The following is an 18579-nucleotide window of genomic DNA, read 5'->3' as shown; positions in this document are numbered from 1 at the left end:
ATGACATCATACGAAAGATTATTGTGTTATTATTTTCAATATAATAAATTCAGTATACAAATGATGTGCTGTAGTATTTGAAATAACTAAAGAATTCTGTGAGTATGGCTAAATAGTTAAGCTGAAAAGTGCAGCAATTTGTTGTTTAATCCTAAATGAATTTTGCAGTTTGCATTCGATAATCTTGTGCTTTTATTTAGCAACATAAAATATCAATAATTGTTTAAAACAATGAAGGGAACATATCGTGCGTAAAATCCTTTATCATCCGGCATAATCGATCACATAAACAGTTTAAGAGCGAGACCAACAAGCAACGACGGTAAATGTTTAAATGGCCAAAGTGCTTCAATGTTGCGAGTATGTTGTGTTGTGTTGTGTTGTGGGGGGCTTAAACTCGATTTACAAATTTTTCAACAACTTTCTATGGTAGCTGTTGTTACCTCCTTTAACAATGTAAAGCATTGGCCTTATCCTTTTTATTTTGTGAACTTTTTCATGCTCTTGTGTTGATGTTGTTGCTGCTTTTGCTGCTGTTGCTGTTGCTGCGATGGTTTGGCGCGAGAGCGTGGATACGATTTTGTTGTATAAATAATAACAATAAAATGTACGTGCGTATTTTTGCAAAAATCCCACAAATTGTCCGCACAGCATCCGTGCGCGTTTTATTTGTTGTTCGCTGTTCGCTGTTCGCATTTGCTTCTCAGGGTTGCCTGAATATCCTGTCCCCTCACCGTTCAGCTCCTTTTTGCCCGCAATGACATTGTCAGCTGGCAATGATTGTGCAACACATACAACAGCCAACAACAACAACAACAATTTGCGGTTTCTGACAGTTCGTCAGACATGGTTGACAAACTGTTTTGCTTGCTGTTGCTGCTGCTGTTGCTGTTGCTGTTGTGGCTGCTCCGTTAGTTACACATTTGTATTTGAATTATGCTATTCTAACAACGGTCAGCGGCAACAACAACATTGCCACCATGCCAAGCTGCCACCTTGCCACCTTGCCACCGTGTGTCAGGTGAGATACTGTTTTGTAAACCCGCAAATACAACCATCTGCGGGCACTCAGATGCCTTTTGAGTTGATTCATCTTTGTGCCTCGTTTTTCATACAATCAGCAAATTAACAATTTGCTTCAGTTTTTTTTTTTTAGAAACTCTTGATAAAGGTAGCGTTGAAATATGCTTTTTACTCAACTTGATTAAAATTTATTTACTATAATTGAGGCTTAAAATTAGCTTTTTTTTAATTTGCTTAGCAGATATTTTGCATTCTTCTTTTCTAAATTTATTCAAATTATTTTCTTTTTATTGATTTATATTACAAGGCATAATCATATAGCTTTTGCATATTCATGCTACCTTGCTCTTTATTCAATTTACAAGTTTACTTACATAAAATTTTGATATGTGGAATTGAATATAAACTTTACAATCTTTTATTAAAGGCAACATTGAAAAATGCTTTTTACTCACAATACTAAATTTGATCAAACTTTATTTATTTATGTATTATAACTGTAGCATAAAAATAAATTGGAGGCCTTGATTAAAGTTCGTCAAGCAATTGTTTTGTTTTCTTTTTATTTTACGAACTTAAAAACATTGTATGTTTATTTTTCATTTATTTATTCAATATTAATATGTTTATGAGCTTGATTTTTGTTGAATTTACTTGTTTACTTAAATAATATTTTAATATTTAAAATCAAAACAATTGAAGCTGCAAATAACTTGTTTATAAACGCTCTATTCAGCTTAAATCCAAAAACATGCTGAGCTATAGCCAATTTCTAAAAAATAGCAAAAACATTTATTTATTCGCACTCGCAATCACTTTGACAATGCAAAAAAAAACACTGAGCGTAAAACACAATTTTTGTTTTGTTTTTTTTTTGTTGGTTGAATCACAGGTGATATTTGTGAGCAGTTAGTTATTCGCTTTCACATTCGCAGGTCACTTGATGCTGCATGAAATTACGTACGCTATTTTTTATTGGCTGCCATTTAACTGGTTGCATTGCTTTGCTTTCGACTCCAGCTTTTATACATTTTTTAATTGCATATTTTTTGGCGCAGCTATCTCTATCTTTCCCCTCTCACCCGCATCCAAAATGACGTGTCTCTGTGTGTGTGTGAGTGTGTGTGTGTGTGTGGTAACTTGTGTGTTTTGTGGCATGCTTACAGCTTTTAACAGTTTCGAGTTCATTTTCAACATGACTGGTCGCACTTGCAACGATGCCACGTGCCCCCCACAAAAAGGTCCATAATAACAAACATGCGACACGGCGACTGCTGAGCGTATTCGACTAAAATGTACTGCAACTGGCAGAAAAAAAAGTTGAAGGCTTCAGCAATAATCACTTTACTTTAAAGTTAATATGTTCTCTTATGTGTATTAAAAGTTAAACAAATAATTATAAGAATAAGCAAATGATGTAATATTAATCAAAAGAAATAATATAATAAGAAAATAAAGTAATATTTAAATAAAGAAATAATATAATAAGAAAATTTAGTAAGATTTTAATAAAGAACTAAGTAAATAAATATTTTATTATTTTATTATGTATTTCTTTATTTTCCTATTAGTTGTATTCCGTCTTCAAGTCCTTCACACACTTAACAATACAGAAATACATTTTTCATTTGATTTGACAGAGTCTTCTATTATTGTGTGCAACTTCGCCATATAAAGCACTTACATGCTATGTATTTTATGTACGTCGGATTCGTGTATACGCTTATCTTATCAACACAATTCTTTTTATTCTTTAGAAATTTAATCAGTTCTCGGACTTCAAAATATTTAATATGAAAAATATCAATGAATATTTAAATACATTCAATTGGAAGAATAATGAATTAAGTCATTTTTCTTTTTCTACATATATGTTATAACTCCTCTAATTCTATATAAACTTCTACACAGACAAAAATTAATTTTTTATTTGGTTGACTTCTATTGTTCTGTGAGAAATCGTACTTCGATGTAGTGCACTTAGAACCTCAATCGGGTTCGTGTATTCGCTAAGCTTCAATCTATGAAAATTTTGTACATTTTCGGAAATTTTAAAAAAAATTTGATCAGAATTGAATATGAAATCATTGGAAGAATAATAAATTAAATTGCTATTCTAATTCTATGTAAGTATCAGCAATTTGCATCGAAGTAAAAAGTAATTAAAAAATAGTTACAAGAATCTCATGTCCCAGCAGACAGTACTTTCTTTACTCTAAATTAAATGTAGTATTCAATACTAATAAATAAATAAATATTTATGAAAACATAATATTTGGCTTTCAACATTGAAAATTGTTTTTTCCACAACTTCATCACACCCATTTCTCATTTTTAATGCAGTAAGAGGCAGGCATTTAGCATGTGAATAGTCGCCGTGTGTATTTGATTATTTTAGCTTTTGTTGGCGCTGTCATTGTTGGTTTAATTGCCGTTGGCCATTGCCACAGTGGCCACTATCTCCACCCATTACCCTTTCTCTCCCCCCCCCCCCCACCCCCACCATTACCTTTCACCTCTATTTCACACAGAGTCGAGTCGAGCCTTTAATTATGAATGCATCATTCTGGTCATTTCATTTGATAGCTCTGTGCTTGTGTCCGCTTTTGGCTAGGTATTAGTTGATCATTTCTGAATGATTTGACAAAACTTTTGATTGCATTTGCTGCCAAACAAAATGCCAGCACTGCGCCTAATGAACAATGTTCTCATATTTAATGGGCCAGCAAATCAGACAGAATGCGTAGTTTACTATGTTTATTAGACATACCTTTGACGTGTGTTCGATTATCAAATAGTCAGAGGGCAGCATGAACAACGGCGACAAATAAATAATGAAAGAAAAAAAACTGGATGGAAAATGGAAATTAAATTTTGTTTAATGCCTCAAAATTGATGCAATGAAGTTTGAATTTTAAAACAAATTCCCAAAATATAAATGGAATTAAATGTATTGACACCGTCAGCTGAATTTCGATTAATCGTATTTGATTTCACGCTTTTTTTATGATAGCCTTGTTAGCTGAAGAAATTTTCTGCTCTATAAAAGCGGAATTGATTGAGAGTTTTGTTTTTATATTTATTTTTTGGTGTGCCATTTCATGGCAGACCAAAATAAACTCGATCATAGTATTAATCCGCATTTTTTTTTATGCGTTGAACAGAGATAAAAAAAAAATAAGTTTAAATATTTAATAACCAGTTGAAATTTGAAATAAATACAAAATTGTTGTAAATAATTTGTTTGAGCTATAAAATATTTACTTAGCTCTCGAGCCAACCTCGCTTTGAAATAAATTGTGCACACTTCTTTGATAATTATTGAATAAAAGACAAGGAAAAACCTGATACCTTAAAGGATTTTATTCAATGTATTTTCTCTAACCGAATGCTAATTGCATAATAACTGCAATGTGATTATCAATTTGCTCTTATTCGTAATTCGTAATTTGTATTTCGTGTTTGTATTCATACTCAAGTGACTAATCGAGTGCTTTGTTTGCTCCAATTGAATAGACCTAACACAATTCCATTGGCACGTTTCTCAGTGTCTGTCTCTGTGTTGTGTGTGTGTGGCAAGTTGCAATTGACGAAGGCTCATGTGGCATGCTAAGCAGCTGGAAGGTGATAAATATGAAAATATGCAGTATTAAATATGAATTGGTTAATTAAATTGAAACATTGAATTGCTGATGATAATTGCAAATAATATTCAAATATTTGAGTTAATGCTTTTTAATGTTAGATCACTTTAAGAGAGTGTAATTAAAGAAAATAATGAAATACAAGAAAAACAAGAAAGATACAGTATTCTAAAAATATACAAAAAAAACTGATATATACTGCATCCAATATTTGATATATTTGAGTACAAAATATACCAGATTGTCAGCCAAAGCAATTAAGACCCGATTGCATACAAAAGTATTTCTTAGCAACATTTTCAGGAATCATTAATTTTTGATTTATAGTATCAGTTAATATTTTATGAACCAATAATCACCTCTCAAATTTCCAAATTAAGTTTGTAATATTTTGTATATTAACAAAGCAATGAAACAAAAGAAAAGTAACGTAAAGGGCTGAACTATACTTTAAACTATCTTAGATAATTATACCCGCTACCCATAGGGTAGAAGGGTATTATAACTTTGTGCCGGCAGAAAATGTATGTAACATGTAGAACGAGGCATCTCCGACCCCTATATTCTTGATCAGCGTCAACAGCCGAGAAGATATAGCCTTGTCCGTCTGTCCGTCTGTGTGTCTGTCCGTCTGTCCGTATGATCACCTAGATCTCAGAGACTATAAGAGATAGAGCTATAATTTTTTTTGACAGCTTGCACGCAGATCAAGTTTGTTTCAAATTTTTGCCACGCCCACTTCCGCCCCCGCAAATCAAAAAAATCGAATAAAAAGCATAAATTTAAAGCTAGAGTTGCGAATTTTGGTATATAGTATAATTACTACAGTATTTATGATTCCTGAAAATTTGGTTGCGATCAGATAAAAATTGTGGAAGTTGTTAAAGAAATATTTTGTATGGGCAAACACGCCTACTTACTAGGGGTCTTAGTTGCTTTAGATGACAATCTGGTATATTGTGCCGTCTATGGTATATTTTGAATGGTGTGCTGTATCAATATACCAAACATACCATTTGGTATATTTTTATTATTTTTTAGTATTTTCGGTATATTTTGAAAATAATTTCGCAATATTTTGCCCCTATTAAAAATGGGTAGCGGGTATCTCACAGTGGAGCACACTCGACTGTAACTTTCTCACTTGTTAATATTTGCATTAATCTCTAATTATTGTTAAACAAGTGAACATTAAATAAATTATATTGAAAAGCTGAATTTAATAAAGGATTACGTATACTTGATATTTTTCATCTATTACAAAAAGAAACTAATTCAACAAGAGCTTTAACATAAATTGCTACATGTTATTAAATAGCTTTATTACATCTTTGCAATATGTTTATTTTGGACATATTTCATGCACTCGTTGTAAACAAATAGTTGTAATTTGTCTGGGTTCTGGCTGTGTTTATTTAATGAGGCTGACTGGCAGTTAATCTTTCAAGCCAGACTGGGCGTGTTTATCATAATCGTCTTGCTCGGCTGTCACTAATCACACTTGGCTGGGATTATAAATTTCAGATGGAGAGCGGGCAAGAAGCTTAAGAAAGAGATGAAGATTGAGATAGTGAGAGTGAGAGAGAGAGCAAAGGCAGGTGCAGAAAAGTAGTTGGACAAAAGGAGTAAAGAACTAAAGTAAAGCAAAGCAAAGCAAAGCTGACAATCGTCATTGAACCAGAGAGCAAGAGCAACATTGCCTGCTGCTTTTACTGCTAAATGTGGCAACCTTTAGCTGTGCCACATTGTTGTTGTTGTTGTTGTTGTTACGGTTGGTTGCCCCTTGCTGGCTGCTGCTTTGTTGCTGGTTGCTCGGTTGCTCGGTTGTTGCTGTTGCTGTTGCTGTTGTCAAAAATGCAATCGAGCCAACGAACCAACTTCATCGTCTGTTGCTGCTGTTGCTTGTGGCCAAAATGAAAAGTATTCGCAGTATTTTGCTGGTTTTTTTTTTTTTTATCCGACTTATTTTCAGCCCAGCTTTTGCTTGTTGCTCTCGTTTGTTGCTTAGTCCTAGTTTGTCCTGGTCTTCTGCTCCTTTGCCTTTTCTTCTCAATTTTTTTTTTCATTCTTCATTGTCAATGGCACAATGCGGCTTTGGTTTGCTCAGTTCCTTGAGCTCACACTCCCGTCTAATTGTTTAGCTGCAGCCTTGTCTGTTGTGCGTGGCCCTTGCTTGCCACACTCTCTGCTAACAGCATGTTGCACTCGATGCTGCAGCATCACATCCAGATTAATTGTTGGTCGCACTGTTCTATCGCAGCCCAAGGGGCATTATCAATGCGGCAACACACATACGTGGCATGTGGCATGCGGCATGTATCCTCAGGCATGCATTTAACACCAAATGCAACGCATATCCATAGATCTTCAGACTTTCACTCGAATCTGTTAATTGAATGGGACACTTGAGGCGTGACTAAACACAAAGTTATCCAGTTATGCTTAAAAAGAGATGTTGCTCACTTAGCCAAGCAAGTTAGTCAAATAAATGTGCTAACAGTTTATGATAAGTTATTATTTTATTCGAGTTCAATTTGCTTAAACCATTTTTTAATTGGTTTGCTCCAATATACATATGTATTTTCAATATTTATTTTACTTTATATTTTTTGTTGTTGTCTCTAAAAGAAGAAGAAAAACAGAAATACCTAAAAGAAAATAATACTATGACATATATTGTCAATTATATTATATATTATTATTATATATATTATATTACTATAGAATTTTGTTGATTCTTTTGGTTGGTAACTTAATTCTGTTTACATCTTCACTCAAGTTATTTGTATAAAATTGATTCAAAAACTAAACAACTTTAATTTGAATTTAAATATAAATATAAATAGTCATTCATATTATTGTTAATTGCAAATAAGTAAATAAATAATTAAATTATTAAACACATGCATAAGGAAATCCATAAATAATAATGCTATTGCTAATTATACAATATATATTTCATCAAAGTTAACTATTAATAGAAATGTATTAATCGTAAGAGTATAAAAACACAAAAAGGTTCACTGAGGAATTATTTTTAAACTATTTATGTTTTATGTTGCTGTTTAGTAAACTCTACAAAAATAAAGTAACACATACACATTATTAAAGGGAAACAAAACTTAAGTCAAGCTTATGAAATGTTTTGTGCGATGCCTTCCTTGGGGTTCGTCCTTTAATCAGCTGCAGCTGCAGCTTCAATTCGAGTTCAAGTGCCGCGGGGCAAGCTTTCTACTGCTGCAGTTGCTGCTGCTGCTGCTGCTGCTGCGATCCATGGAGCGTCTTTTGACATGCCGTACAATAGCAGAAACAGACGTGCTCATTCCGCCTATGTAGTGCTTAGCCCTTGTCGTCGTCGTCCTCGGCAGTCGCAACAACTTCCTTGGCTGTAAGACAGCGGATGTCCTACGCACGCCAAACGGAAATGAGCCAAAAGGCTGTACGACTCTCAGTACAACTCAATTCAATTCAACTCAGTTGAACTCGGCATAGGGCGAAAAGCACTCACAACATTTTAACACTCACGCTCTCAGTGCATTCTATTCCTGCACTACGCTCTCTCTCTCTTGCTTGCTCTCTCGAATATGGGGAAATTCTGGTGATTGAGTGAGCTGAAAATACAAGCAGGAAGCAAATCACTCAAATGTTGTCGCTGCATTCGCTTTGCCATTTCGACTCGTTGTGCTTCGTGTGATGCTGCAGTCGTGTCTGTGGGACTTCGTGTCATCGGCGTCGTGTCGTGTCGGTTCGTGTGGCGTCGTGGCTCTGGGCAATAACTGTTTTGGCTCTGAGTCATTGTGTCAACGCAGGCAAGCGATGCGGACGCCATAAGCGGGACAATTCACTCCGTTGTGGGGCACACAGCCTCATTTAGTCAGCGTCGAGATTGCCACGTGCACGGACACGAAACGCGCCAAATGCGCGTCTACGCAAACAAAAAAATAAAACGTAACGCGCTATCGTAATTTCGTAAATACGTTTTCGTAACGTTACGATTCGAATTCGCCGTGTTTCGCGTGTATTTGGGTGTGTGTTTGTGTTTGTGTTTGTGCGCGAGAAATCAAAACAAAAGTGCTGCAGCAGCTCTAACAAAATTCAATTGCAAATCAAAGCAAAGCAACAACAAAGCAAAGAGAAACAACACACAAGGTTTTAGCAAATCCCGTTTTTCGTTATTCCATTTCGTTTTCTTTTCGATGTTTGTTGGTTTTTTTTTTTGTGAATAGTTTTTTTTTTTTAATGTGACAACTGTAAAGCAAACGAAAGTGCAAGTGTGTGAGTAACTGCGTTAGCCATTGGCAATTGCCGGCTTCTGAGTGCGCGCCAAAAATGCAAATCACGTTGTTCCACGTCAACAGCAGCAACAATAACAACACCAACAACAACAACAACAGCAACAGCAACAATTGCAGTTGCAACAACAACAACAACTGCAAGGCAATTACATTTCGCAATTAGGCAACGAAAACAAAGCAAATGCAAAACCAAATCGCTTACAGTGAACATTCGCTAAGCACAACAGCAGCAGTGTCGCCATCTAATGCTCATCTATCATAAACAGATTCCACTGTACATACACACACACATACACATGTATAAGTATTAGTTGAGCCACTTAGCGAATTGGCAGACATATTTTTAGCTATAGCCCAAAAAGTAAAACGAAAAGGCAAAAAAAAAAGCACACGCAGCGAAGAATAACAACAACAGTAATGAGTAGAAGTAGAAGAGAACAACGAGATGGTGGAGGAGGAGAAGGAGAGCAAAAGGCGCTTGTCGCCCACTGAGCATCAAAATTCATTAATAAAAACAACAACAGCAAAAATTAAACAGATGCCATCAACTTCTGTCGCACAGGGGCCTCCACCCCCTCTCTCGAGCCACCCACCGTGCCATGCATGTGTCTTCCGTCTTGCTCTAGCTGCTTGCTTTGCTCCTTTCCTGTTGACTTCCCTTTTTTGCTGCTGCTACGCAAAGCAAAGCAAAGCAGCGCAGCAGCAACTGACGCAGCTGAGCTCACCGAGAAATTATTACATGTGTGTTTGTGTGTGTGTGTGTGTGTGTGTGTGTGTGTGCATACATATATATATTATGATGATTATTATTATTATTAATATTTGTGTATTGTTGTTGCTGCTGGTTTTGGCAAAGCAAATCAGCCAACGGAAAGAAATGTAAGAAAACAATAACAACAAATTGATAGCGGCAACTTTGACGAAGGTTTCTCTGTATGTGTGTGTCTCCCTGTATGCCCGTTTATGTGTATGTGTGTGTGTGTGTGAGCCCGTTCTTTTCCGCGCTCTTCGCCCACTCTTCTGTCTCTTTGGTTCGCTCTCTCTCTCTCCCTCTCTCACTCTCCCAGACGCTCGCCTTTGTTTTCTGCCGCATTTCTCTTTCTGCCCAAAGTTTGCATTATGAACGTGTACAAAATGTTGTGTGAGTGTGCCTGTGTGTGTGTGTGTGTGTGTGTGTGTGTGTGTGTGTGTGTGTGTGTGTGTGTTGGTGTGTTGTTGTCTGTCTGTCTGCTAAATGTAGCTCAAGGCTGACACGCACTGTGCTTCGTCTTCGTCTTCATCTTCTGCAGCTGCTTCTTCTTCGTGCTCAGCGTGTTCTTCTCTAGTTTTTTTAATGCTATTTCACTCTTCTGTACCCTGCATGCCCAAAGGGCTTGCAAAGGGTATGCGCAACTACAATAAATTCAATTAGCATTATCATGTTATGCTCAGGTTTATGCTTCTCTTTTACCAAAAGCAAATAAAGTTCATCAATCATTTAGAGACTGGAATTAAAACTACTTTAATTGAGTGTTGAAGCACAACTTTACTGTATTTCTTATGATGAAATGATTTTTTTGACTCAAACTAAAACTTTTTTAATAGCGTATTATGTCACAACTTAGGCTTTCATTTGTATTTTATTTTTATATCATTTTATTTGACTTAATTTGATGATTTTAAAAATGTATTTCCTTTAATTAAAGTTTTTCAATGATTTAGAGATTAGAATAGATTTTAAATTAATTCAAGTTTTTCAATAATTTAGAGAATAGAATAACTTTTAAGCTATTGCAGTTTTAGGCAGAACTTCTACTTAAAGTTTAGGATTTTTTAATTGTAATTTTTACACTATTTATTTCTTTTTAAACTGTAATTAAGTTTAAATGAACTCTTATTGAAATTATTAAAATTAATTAAATTACACAACCAAATGTTTGGTTGCCTTTTGATTCGCTTTTTTTGTGTTTGGCTGTCAAACTAATTTATAGATTAGAATTGTTTAGGACATGAAACAAAAAACAATCACCAATGCAGTTATATGAAGCAGCGTAATTAAACAGTTTGCAGCTTTACAGGCAGGATTACACATAAAAACTGGCGGACGTATTTAAACAGCAGGCACACACACACACACACACACACTCATTCACTATATACTCAGTGTAACTGTGTGTAATCAGTAGGTCGTAGCTTTTATTCCATAAATTGTACGCAGACCAATTTGTGGTCTCCATTTATATAGTATACGCTATATATACATACATACGTACGTACATTCATTTGTCTGTTTGTACTCGCTTTAAGAGAGCCCGAGACTCGGTCTGACCAACGGAATTTTTCACGCTTGAGGGAACTGTTGGCAGATTACGTTGGTAATTTCATTTGGTTAAAGCCCAACGCAAAACAACTTGGCCCGAAAATTGGTCAGCGCCTGAAACATTTGTGGCTATTTACGTATGTAAATTCTTGACCTACATTTGCCGGAAAATAGGAAGAGCGAAGACCAAGAATGACAAACAGCAGCCATGTTAGTTAGTGTGTAAGTAGTTTTTCTTCTTTTTTTCTTCTTTTATTTTGTGGACCACAATGTGCCACCGAAATTCATTTGGTTGATGTGCGTCGGACTTGAACTTGAAACAAGTTAATCAGTGAATGAGTAAACGAAAGAGTCAAAGACAGTTTCGTTTGTTGTATTTCAGGATTTATGTTAGAGAAGTTATTAGCAGTATTTATAAATATATATTAAAGGAGTATTTACATCTAAAACAGCAATTGATTAGCTGATTTTTTGATTTATATTTTGCAATATTTAGTTTAATTATATATCGATAGTAAGTTTAATAAAATACTATCGATTGCTTCATCAGGAAGTGAGGCAAATGAGAAAGGGGGATAATTAATACTATATACATATATTAAATGAGTATTTAACACGTCAATCAAAATAATTATTTAGAGCATATTGTAATTGATGTTTGAGGAATGCATAAATAGAATCTACACCGATAGTTAGTTAACTTAAATACTATTGATAGCTTAATCGTGAAGTGAAAAGTTGTTAAAAGATGAGGAATAAAATAAGTATTTATTAAGGCACTTCATTCAAAATATTTCAATTAGAGCAAACTGTTATTGATGTTTTAAAATGCAATAAAATCTAAAATCTACATTGATAATAAAATAATCACTTAAATACTATCGATATTTTCATCGTAAAGTAAGAAGATGTTAACATTAGAGTATTAATATGAGTATTTGATAATACACGACATTAGAAATAGTTTTTTAAAGCAAATTGTAAAATTTACATCGATAGTAAGTACTAAATACTATCGATAGTTTTATCAAGAAGTGAGAAGTTGGTAACGTAATACAATTGTTTCAGTAGTATTTATTTATTTATTTACACACATCTTTAAGTAGTCTTAATTGATAGTTTAACTATATATCAATGGTAAGTTTCACTAAATACCATCGATATTTTGGCAGTTCAAATTTTATTGAAATTACAAATTTCATGACGTAATCGATGAGCAATTAATGCTGAGCTGCGGTTTGCAGTCATTAAAGCTTGCTAATTAGTAGCAAATTCTTTGCTCTGCAGGGTTAAGGGTTCCATAAGTGTGTGTGTGCACTTTCAATACTTGCAATGTAAGCACTTAAGGTGATAGACCCTCCAAGGCGTGTCTCAAGCATTCGACTGTGAGTGTGTGTGTGTGTGTGTGTGTGTGTGTGTGCGTGTCTGGAAATTACAATCTGTGTTCAGTTGTGCTGCAGTTGTAGAGCGCATCTTTGGTTTGTTGTGCCCCAATTTCTCAGTTGCCACACAGAACTGAAAACCACTGCAAAGTGGCAAAGATAAAAATACTCTCACACACAGATCGTATCGTATCCACTAGGTACACACACACACACACACACACATACAATATATATATACTATGCCATAGAATGCTCTATATATATATAGATGGATGCTTGCATGTATGATTGTGTGTATAAGGCAGCAATTTAATTTCATTATTATGCAAAAGAAAAATAATATGAAAAGAACCTAAAAGGAAAGAGAGCGAAAGAGAGAGTGAGAGAGAGAGCGATAGCGATGCTTGTTGGCTAAAAAGTGAAAGCTTTTGAATTTTCTCAGCCGAATCTCGTTTGTTCCCCATCGTCCCTCTGTCCCATCAAATATATAGCTCAGTTCACTGTTCTCGTCTCTTGATGCGTTGATTTTTCCTTTTTGCTTATGGAAATTAAATTTTGGTTTTCCATTTTCATGCACAGAAGCAGCAGCAGCCGAAGCAAAAAAAAAAAAAATCGTTCATATACATATTTTTTGTTGTACTTTGCTCGCTATTTTTGCCATTTTTTTTTCTTTCGGTTTTTTGTCTTTTTGCCTTGTTTTTCAGTTTCAGTTTTGTTTTTCGTTTTTCTTTTCTACCGGCGCACTTTTTACTTTCTGGTCAGTTGAAGTGGCGGCTGTTTCTGTATTTCCATTTTTTTTTTGTTTTTTTTTTTATTTTGGTTGCTTTTCCACTCTCCAAGTAATGAAAGCCGCCAGCAATACGAACGATAATCACCAAACCCTCAAAACACAATCTGAAGAGAAGGGAAGTGGAAGATTCGGGGAAGGAGGAGAGGCGGCTGCCTTTGTAGGACAGAAGTAGCAAACTCTTTAGGCATTGCCATTCTTACTTTCCATTCTCCTCAAAATTCTCATTCTCATCACAATGCTCTGGTCTCTCTCTCTCTCTCTCTCGCTTTCGATTATCATTCTCTTGCTCCACTCAGCGTGCAATTTGTTAAGTCGTCTGGCAAATTTATGACATTTATTGAAATCCTTTTTGTTTTCTTGTTTTTTATTTTATTTTTATTGTGCCACTTCAGACCGAAAGAAAGTCTCATGAAGCCGCAATTAGTTTTGCATTTTGGGGTAGCCAGGAAAAACCTGTTGCATGACTGCCAGAAAAACACACACACAGACACACAAGAATGGTGCTTAAACCAGATAAATACGACTATTTAATTGCAGTCCATTCTGTTGCCATTCCAATTGCAATTAGGATGCTCTGCTGCTGGAAAAACGGCAACGGCAACGGCAAACGGCAAACTCAGTAAGCTTTTATTTTCGGTCTACGCATTGTGGCATTTGGGCAAATCTTTTGTGGGATAATTATCCATGTTTTGCCATAGTAAAATCAGAATATTCAATTGGCTTATGGAATCAATTAACACTGAGTACTAGAGTAGTCGTAATCTTCTTGAAATTTAAGTGAAACGTGATAGAGTAAACAACTTGAGGAGCAGGCGTAGAACACCTACGTTTTTGGTTGTATTTATAGCTTGTGTCTGTGTATAATTCCTTTTTCTGCTGAAATGTGTGTGTGAAAAGAAGAATCTGAATAGATTCGTGTTGCTATGTAGTTATTTCCTGCATTTTCCTGCACTCGATGTTTGATTAGTTGTACTCGCATTAAAGCATTTTGAGGTTTTACAAAAAGAATGTAAGGCTTCTCAATTCGTAGAAGAAAATATAAAATTCCAGCTGGGGAAAAGTCTCTCTAATTTCTGATAATTGAAAATCGAAACTATTGAGGAATGCTGTTAAATTGCGTTCATTCTTTGGCCATCATTTTAAGTCCTCTGCTCGCCCATTTCTCCGGCGTACCAATTAAAGGTAATCAATTTGGGAAATTGAAAGGACCGCAAATGTGTTTTTTTTTCTTTTGCTGCTACTCGAAATTGTAGTGGCATGTTGTATGTTGCACACACTCGTCAACACGTTTGAAAGTTCAATCTCTACTCAGAACGAGGACGAGAACGAGAGCGAAGAATGGATGCCAGGAAATATGGTTTCGTAGCAACCTTTGAAATCAGTTCTGGGAAATATGTCAGCTTTCAACTATGTCTTTTGTTTGTACTTTTCTTCTACTACTCTTTGCATACCCCCAGCAAAAATCTAAAGAAGCAAACAACAATATATAGAAAAAAAAAGGGTAAAACAATGAACTTGGAACTGGAAATGCGAATATGTGTGCTTAATGAAAATTCTTTGCGAACCTCGAAGTTGTCTCTCTCTCTCTCTCTCTGAGGTGTGCTTCCGTGAGCACGTGTGTTGCATCGGTTTGTTGTTATACACTAAGGATTTCTAGGCACGTTTTTTTCGGGGATTTAATCAATCAAAAGTCATATAGTCTTGACGGTTGGCTTTCATTAAAATTAATTTCGTTTATTTGCATAAAACATTTCGTTTCTCCAATCGTTAAATATTTCATCAGTGCAATGCAGTCAATTTCATTGATTTAATACACTAAATATGAGCGAAGAGCTTTTTGGTTTTATCAAATTTCGCATTTGATTTCTAACTTTGTTTCGCAGCCATTTCATTGGCTTTATGCTGATAATAAAGCATGCAAATCAAATAAAATTAGTAAATACAAAATGAAGCAATTACTAATATTTAATTGAGAGCAACATTTTGATTTGTTTTTATTGTTCTATTTAGCGCATGCATTAAATGTTACAACTGTTTAAATTTGCAGTTGTATATTGCGTATACGCAGCGTATGATTATCATTACTTGCATACGAAATATTTCACCCGAAGACTACGTTAATTTTCCTTTGATGACAAGCAAATGTTTCCGCTGAGCAAAATGGGAAACGTCTCTGTATGACGACAGCCTCCGAGCACAATTGTGAGATGCATTACTAAATATTACGCATACGTCAGGCTGTCGCAAGACCAAAACCTATTGACTGCAGGCAATTTACGAGATAAATTAGCCAAATATAAACACACACACACATTCAATTCCAATACGTAAGCGAGAACAGATTGAATAGATGTGTACAACATATAAATATTTGTGTGTATCTAGGTAAAATTAAAGTGGCCGTTGTCGCCGACATCAGCGTCGACGTCGCCGTCGACGTCAACCTTCGTCTGCGTCGGCAGCAAACTAAAAGTATTTGGTTCAAGTGCCAAATGAAATATTGACTAGGCAACGGCAACGTCGCCATGAGAGACGCCGCGACGCTCAAACTTTCAGCATATGCCGCGCGTGTCTGCAATGCCTATGTGTGTGTGTGAGTATGTGTGTGTGTGCAGTGTGTGTGTTCCAGTGCTCAATACATACGAATAATACTATCGCATTGTTGCCTCTAAAATAATAATAATAATAATAATAATAACATGGCAAATATTTCACATATTCGCATAGCGTACGCTTCGCTAACCCCTGTCCCTTGTCTTAGCCCCCCCTTCCTTGACCCCTTTGTCCCCTTTGGCGACAACTGCAAAAAACAGACACCCCTTGGGCCCAGCATCCTCAATCTTTGTCTCTCTCTCGCTCTCGCTCTCTTTCTCTGTTTCCCTCTCACGCTGTGGCGGCCTCGGCGTCTGCTTTTTTTCTAATAATAAATTGCCAAAGAATTTATGTACTCGTATGTTTGGCGTTGGTCGCTGCAACACCAACAACTTGTCCCACACACACACACACACACACACACACACACACACACACACACCTTGTTGTTGTCGTTGGCACACTGCTTTATATGATTTTTATTTATTACACTTTTCCTGCTTAGTTTTGCGTTTCATTTTTGTTTCTTGGCATCGCGTCTCTCGCTTGTCCCTTCAAGGTGCAACAAAAACGTGTTTCACTTTCACTTTTCTCTTTCTTTTTTGTGCCCTTTCTCCCTTTCAATTCGTACCAGGCATTGTGGTCTACCCTTAACGGCCACTAGAATGCAAAGAAAAAGAAATAGAAAAAAACCACTCTTGCAATTTGAATGTGGACAGCGTTTGACAATCTTCTGTATTAGGAGCGTCAAATGCCTTTGCCAGATATTCGTGTAAACTAGCGTGTCTTGTTCTTATTCATTACCAACGCACACACACACACACACAAGCACATACTCATGTATTGTCAAGGTTAGACGGAGTGCCTATTTAATGAAGGCGCACATGCACACGCACTTGTCGCAGGGCGCACAGTGATGCGAGAACTATTTTCCTGGTTGCAAGACTTTAAATAATTATAAGAAAGTAAAATGTTCAATAACATCTAATTATGAATTCGAAAGAAAAAGTCAAAGACTACTTATTATAGATTGCAAAAAAGTGTAAAATTATTGGTAACAAAAAAATATTAAATTTGAAGATTCCAATTTTAAAGATTTTAAATCATTGAAAAATCTTTTTACATAGAAAGAAGATAAATTATTAGAAACAAGAAAGCCAGATTCGAATGTGCTCGACTGTTAGGTACCCTACCTATTTTGAATAAAGGCAAAAGAGTGCAATAGTATTCTAAAAAATATACCAAATTATTATACTCCAAAAATACAAAAATACCAAAATGTAATATTTGGTATATTTATATAGTACATCATTAAAAATATACCATACAAAACAAAAAATAACAAATTGTCAAAGCGTTTTTCCAATACCAAAGTATTTCTTAAATGACATTTACAATTTTTTATCTTATCGTAATTACTGTAGTTGTTCTTGTATGTACAAAAACTCGTAATTCTAGTTTCATAGTAACGCCTGTTATTCAATTTATTTTCGATTTGCGGGGACGGAAGTATGGTAAAAATGATTTATATATTTGAAGGTAAATTTAAATCATTGAAAAGTCTCTTTACAAAGAAAATGTACAATTTGCTAAAAAAAAAAGTATTCATCATTTTTAATATCCTAACTTACATTAAAATTATAGAAAAATAGTTATACACTACAACCACAAATATTTGTATATATAAAGTATAACTTTACTTAGAATGCAGTCACAATGTTTCCATTATAATACATTCCTCAACAGAAATTTTGTATACAATAATCTTAGTTTAGTTGCCTTTAAATTTCCGTTGACTATTTCCAAACAAAAATACCAAATAAAATGCACAAAAAATTGAAACAACAATGTGTGCACAGCACATAAAATTGAAATGTTTTTTTTTTTTTGTGGTTGTTTGACATTTACCATGCGTTTGGTGCCACTGTGCACTTGCTATTTTCGCCATTGTGAAGTGTTGAAAGTTTTCGTCGGGGCGCTGATTTGGAACTAGTTGCCGGTTTTGGTTAGTTTTAATTGAATTCAGCTGTTTGGTTGCCCAAAACGAATATTTTGAAAATATGTGAAAAATACGTATACAAATCGGGCCAAAAATTGCACAACTTGTGTTGAGCGAACCCCTCACTCCTCTTCATTCTCCCTTGGTCCACAGTTTGCTTCACTCCCAATTGCGTTGGCAGATGTGGCTAAAAATGAACTGCGCGAAAAGTTTTGTGCCGAACGTTTTTCAATTGCTCCGCAAAGTATTTTCCTTAAGTTGAACTTTCACTTGCAAATGGGCGCAAACTTTTGCAGCAACTGTGCGTGTGCGTCTGTGTGTGTGTGTGTGTGTGTGTAGGGGAGAGCAAAGAGGTGTTTATAGTCCTATGAGTGTAGTATGTATTATAACTTGTCTGCCTTGAACACTGCGTCGCATTAATTAATAATGAAAATAACTGCCAGACTTGCTAGATCATTGCGCCACACACACGATCCTGTGTACCTGCAGGATGTATCTCTATATTTGTGTGTATGTGTATGCGCTTCATTTAAACTTTAGTTGCAATTTAGA

General features: G+C 35.3%; 1 protein-coding gene across 5 annotated transcripts in view; it reads left to right on the top strand.

Moving 5' to 3' along the window:
• Positions 1-8477: 8477 nt before the first annotated feature.
• LOC132797131 (neuropilin and tolloid-like protein 2) overlaps positions 8478-18579 on the top strand; it is a 107525-nt gene continuing 97423 nt past the window's right edge. For 2 of the 5 annotated variants that reach the window (XR_009633625.1, XM_060808653.1), the window contains exon 1: positions 8878-8942. The gene's annotated coding sequence lies outside the window, so the exon portion shown is untranslated. Of the gene's footprint in view, positions 8943-18579 lie in introns of all 5 variants that reach the window. The other 3 variants (XR_009633626.1, XM_060808654.1, XM_060808655.1) reach the window with 3 other exon arrangements.

The sequence above is a fragment of the Drosophila nasuta genome, chromosome X, assembly GCF_023558535.2.
Source record: "Drosophila nasuta strain 15112-1781.00 chromosome X, ASM2355853v1, whole genome shotgun sequence".
In the NCBI taxonomy this organism is placed as follows: domain Eukaryota; kingdom Metazoa; phylum Arthropoda; class Insecta; order Diptera; family Drosophilidae; genus Drosophila; species Drosophila nasuta.
This window is presented reverse-complemented; position numbering and strand designations above follow the sequence as displayed.